We start from the raw sequence: 5,644 nt of genomic DNA, 5'->3' as shown, positions 1-5,644 counted from the left end.
CCACGGCATTCAGGCTACACAGACAGACCCACAGATCCATGTGAAGCTGCGCGGCTGGACCAGGACCGCTGCTACCGCCCCGCAGGCTCCCTCCTCACACCTCCACCCCCTCCACTGGAGCCCCTGCGATTGCCCGGATTGTCCGCCCTGGCAGGTGGCAGCCACCTGCTGCCTTGGGGTGATGGCCTCCCCCACCTTCACACCTGGGGTGTCACATCTGCATGTCACAGGGCCTGCATTGGTGGCCAGGCAGGTCTAGGCTACTCCTTTTCTTGGTTAAGGGCACCAGCTTCACCCAGATGCCCCAGGGGGAAATCACAGGGTCATCCTAAATTCTTCCCACCACCCATGGGCTTCCAGGAGATCAGAGGCCATCACAGCCCCTAATCCACCAGCCCAGGCCTGCAGGAAAGGGAATCACCCTTATTTTCCTGTTGCCTAAAGTCATGTTTTGCTCCCATTCTGCCAGGGTGGTGGTGGAAACATCATCTCGGGCAGTTGGGGGTCCCCAACGCTTTACCTGGAGCAGTCTGAATACCAGGAGATGGGGTAGGGATCTCAGGCCTTTAAAGGGGAAGACCTCTGCTCTCCCACCCATACTGCCCCGTCCACAAAGACACATTGCAGGGTGGCCGGCTGCCCCGCACGCACCCCAACAGGGCTGACGCTGACCCAGCTTCTTCCTGACGGCTTGAAGCGAAAGGAAGAGGATGTGCTCAGATGGTCAGACTAGGAGCTCCTTCCTGCCTCTTCATCCCCTGCCCTCGGCGTGCCTCCTGGCCCATCCCCACCTCAGGTACAGTCACACCTGTCCCATCACACTTATTGCAAGAGTCATTTTCGGGAACTGAAGTCCAGTCTCAACTGAATCAAAACTTTATTCCACAACTAATTTAAACCGTTGGCTGTTTCTCCGCTCCACCTGCCCGATTGCTCAGGCCTCCTCTCCCCGCTTGCTGCCCCTCCCCCCCGCCCCCCAGTTACTGCTGACTCCTCAGGGTGGCCTGGTGAAGAGGATGACAAAAAATTAGGGCCAGGTTTCACTTGACGGACTTGGCGGGGGGGCATATGCTCCAGGGCTGGCTTTTGTTCTCGGAATCTCCTGGGGTGCTCCAGGGATCTCTGCAGGGACCTTCCCCCTGCACGGTTCAGTGGGAGGGGGAGACCCTCTCCAAGGATGGCCTTCTAACCCCGAACCCCCCCTCCACACACATAGCCTCCTCCTGGCAGGGAGCCCCCTGGACCACGTCTTGCAAGACAAGGAGCTCTCCGGGTTCAGGGCCTGGCGGTCGGCTCAGTGCACCAAGCCCACCAGAAACTTGGTTCCTCCACCTCTCTCAGCTGTGGCTGGACGAGCCCCATCCTCCCACCACCACGGTGGCAGCTCCCACCAGCCTGTCCCCTGCAGACCCTTCCAGGCCACTCAGGTAGCTACTTCAGAGGCCCTGCCAGCCGGGGGCTACAAGCAGGCTCTCCCTAAGAACTCCCTCCCCACCTTCCTCAAGGAGTAGTGTGGGGCCAGGTCCCCCCGCCCGTGGCCCAGCCTGCAGACAAGCCCCTCCCATCTCTCCTGTGCCCCTGCCCCCTGCGTCGCCTGAGTGGGAGGGAAATGCTTCCAACACATCCAGCTCACTCACTGCTTCAAGGAGGGGAGCCAGGGACCCTCGAGAAAGCCTGGCCTCGCTCTGTGTCTGGGCCAGGCTGTGTTAACCAGTAAATGTCTGCACTGATGGCACAGCGGTTGTTTGCAGCTGATCCAAGTGGCTCCACCCTGAACGACACAATCCCTCCGGCCCTCTCCCTCCGTGATGGGGGGCGGCGAGCACAGGGTCCTGACTAGACCACCGGCAGCCAGTGGCCTTACGTGAGGACGGCAGGCATCCCCCTCATGGAGCAGGGACAGGAAACCGTGTGGACCAGTGATGCCATACACAGCTAGGTCGATGTCGCCACCGCTGGATGGTGACAAGTCCCGGTTTATTGGGTGTCCTGAAAACATGCAATGGTGATCATGTCATCATTCAGAAGTCCCAGCAAGTTGTGCTGGTCTGTGTGTCCCCGCCACCCACAGGGAAGGACCCACCCCAGCACAGCCAGCAGAAGGGCTTCACGTGCCCCAGCCCCGAGGTCCTCACCTCAGCCCTGGAACCCGAATCACCATGTCTTGCAAAGGTCCAACTTCAAAGCCACATTATTTTCCAACCACCCCTCTCCCCTGCCCCAAACTCCTGGCTCTGCCAAGTCCAGTTCACCCAGCAAGACTCAACAGGGACATTGCTTCTGCGGGGAACCCTCCCTGTGGCTCCCACACCTGAGGGCCAGGTTGGGCCCTGGGGTGCCGCCCAGGACTCCCTGCAGCTGCAGCTCTATTCTAAGTGTGCCAGAGGCCATTTGCTGAACTTCTGTCCCCCCCATTCCCCCTTCCTGCAGGGCAAGGAGACAGATACCCGCTGGGGTGAGGAAAGGAGGGTTCTCACCCACCCGCCCAGCGCTGACGTGGGCCCTGCCACCTGACCAGTGTGGGGCCGTGGGGCGGGGCCGGGGGCTTTACCTGGAAGAGCCATTGAATCTCCCCACCCGTCTAGGTGGGTGTGGCTCTCAACCCCAGCTGACAGGAACTGAAGGGACCAGGGGATGGGAGCAGAGCAAGAGGCCCAGGGTCAAGTCCCGTGACCAGCCACGTCCCTCATGGGGGAGCGAGCTAATTCCTCCCGGGAGCAGAGAGCCAACCTGGGGGGATGTGGGAGAGGAGCTGGGGTCAGGAGAGCAGGGAGCCCAGAGTGGGGATGAAGGGGAGGGACATGGCCTGGGGCGCGGCCGCAGGCTCCTGAGAGGCAGCAGGAACCAGTCAGTGCATCTAATCCACACACTGCTCCCGGGGATGGTTTGGGGGCGTGGCAGGTGGGCCCCAGGCCCATCCAAGGCACTCCCAGCAGAGGACCCAGCCCTCTGCGTGGACCCGGGGCCACCTTCAGGGGCCACAGCTGAGCCCTGCCTGGACTCCTGACCCACAGACCCTGAGGTGATCAGGGGGTGTAAGGTCCTGAGTTTATGGTGACTCCCCCAACGTCTGCAGAAAACAAAGCTGGTGACAACCTCAGGCAGCGAGGGCCGCCCGTCCCCAGGGCTCCATCATGCTTTCGTCTGTCTCTGACGAGTGTCTTCCCCCATCCGTGTTGTCCTCAGGCATCCTGCCCTCTGTTCCTCCCCGCACCTGCTCAGGACGTCCTTCGATTGACTGTCCCCCCCGCCCCCGCGCCCCGAGCGCCGAGCACTGAGCACAGGCTCCACTAGGAGGAGGAGCTGCTGCGGATGCCGGGGACCCCGAGCGCCCCATGAGAACCGGCCGGAGGAGACAGCGAGTGAATGGACCAACCCAGCGCATCTGCTTACATCAGTTGATTATGCTGGCGAAACGACACACTTCACCACGTCTGTAACCAGGACACTGAACGAGGGGGTCCTGGAACAGACCTGAAGCTGCTTTTTCCTACCTTGGCCGGGTCTTTTTTTTTTTTTTTTTTTGCGGTACGCGGGCCTCTCACTGTCGCGGCCTCTCCCGTTGCGGAGCACAGGCTCCGGACGCGCAGGCTCAGCGGCCATGGCTCACGGGCCCAGCCGCTCCGTGGCACGTGGGATCTTCCCGGACCGGGGCACGAACCTGCGTCCCCTGCATCGGCAGGCGGACTCTCAACCACTGCGCCACCAGGGAAGCCCTTGGCCGGGTCTTTAAAATGTATTCGGAGAAGGAGTTTCCTTCTCTGCTCCTGCCTATACATTTTGGCTCAAACGTAGAGAATTTCAAAGTTCTACTGTCATGTTAAGATATAAACCCAGGGTCAACTGGGTCATTGTAAGTGTCCAGAGCTATGAAATGATCATAACTCCAGCCTGACTTTAAAGTTAAAGCCTTTTCCTTCCTCTGGTGAGGCTGAGGCGGGAGGCAGGCCGGGAAAGGACCGAGAAGTTTTGCTTTTTCCCTCTTACCCCACCATCCACCTGCCCCAAACCTGACCTTGGAACAGCCTCTAGCAACTGGAATTCCCAGCCCAGGCCACTGAGCCAGGTGCCTCATGGACATGGGATCATACAACACGTGGCCTTTCGTGCTGGCTTCTCTCACTGTGCTTAACGTGGTCGAGGTTCATCCACACGGTAGCAGGTGTCAGCTCCGCTTTCCTTTGAAGGCTGAGAGTCAGATATATGCCTCGTGTATTGTGTATCCACCCGCCCATCGCGGGCGGGTGGGGTGCTCCCCCCTTTCAGCTGCTGTGAATATGCTGCTGCGAAGGAGGGTGTCAAACCCGAGAGTCCTTGCTTCCCCTTCTTTCACCCGCACATCCAGATGGGGAATTGCCGGATCACTTGCTCATCCTGTCGAATCTTTTCAGGAACCACCACACTGTTTCCACGGTGGCTGCACTACTTCACGTTCCCGCCGGTGGGCCTCAAGCGGCCTAATCCCTCCACATTCTTCCTCCCAAATGTCTGTCCGTTTCTGCTTGTTTTTTATAAGAACCATCCTAACAGGTGAGGTGGTGGCCAGACCTTCACAACAGGCACGAGCAGCTGGGCCCTCCTCTGCCACACTCTGACGGCCACAGCGAGTTACAGGCCAGCTGGGGCTCCACTTTACTGGGAGAGGACTGGCCATGTGTGCAGAGCCGGGGAAAAATGGGCTACTTTGGAAACAACTACACTGAACATGTTTTTTGGCTGTGGGATTTTGGCAGACATGCCTTAGAGAACCTCCCTTCTAGTCGTAACTTGCTAAGATTTTAAATGACAAATGGGCGTCAAATCTCATCAAATGCTTTACCTGCAACTACTGAGATGATCACACCATTTTTCTCCTTTTTCAAAAATGTGGTTGGACTTCCCTGGTGGCGCAGTGGTTAAGAATCTGCCTGCCAATGCAGGGGACACGGGTTCAAGCCCTGGTCTTTGAAGATCCCACACGCCAGAGAGCAACTAAGCCTGTGCGCCACAGCTACTGAGCCTGTGCTCTAGAGCCCATGAGCCACAACTACTGAGCCCATGAGCCACAACTACTGAAGCCCGCGTGCCTAGAGCCCGTGCTCCACGACAAGAGAAGCCACCGCAGTAAGAAGCCCGTGCACCACAACGAAGAGTAGCCCCCACTCGCCACAACTAGAGAAGCCTGTGTGCAGCAACAAACACCCGACTCAGCCAAAAATAAGTAAATAAATTTATTTATGTTTTTAAAAATGTGGTAAATCACATTAATTTTTAATGTTAAAAAATTAACTTGCATTCCTGGAATAAACTCAATCTGGTCTCAATGTATTATTCTTTCTAAAGTGCCTATTTCCAGATTTAATTTGTTAAGATTTTGTTTAGGATTTTTGCATCTGTGTTGAAAAAAGTTGATCTCTAATATTCCTTTCTGTAATTTCCCTCTCACTTTTTGGGATCAAGGCTGTGACACCGGCTCCACAAAATGAGTTGGGAGATGTTCTCTCTTCCTATTTTCAGATTGGAGTTATTTCCTTTTAAAAAAAAAAACTAAGTTGAATTTTATTAAAATTTAAAACTTCTGCTCTGCCAATTACTGTTAAGAAAATGAAAAGCCACCGAGTGAGAGAAAATAGTAAAACATATATCTGATAAGACGTATCAAAAT

The sequence above is a fragment of the Neophocaena asiaeorientalis genome, unplaced genomic scaffold (genome assembly GCF_003031525.2).
Source record: "Neophocaena asiaeorientalis asiaeorientalis breed wild unplaced genomic scaffold, Neophocaena_asiaeorientalis_V1.1 scaffold223, whole genome shotgun sequence".
NCBI lineage: Eukaryota > Metazoa > Chordata > Mammalia > Artiodactyla > Phocoenidae > Neophocaena > Neophocaena asiaeorientalis.
This window is presented reverse-complemented; position numbering follows the sequence as displayed.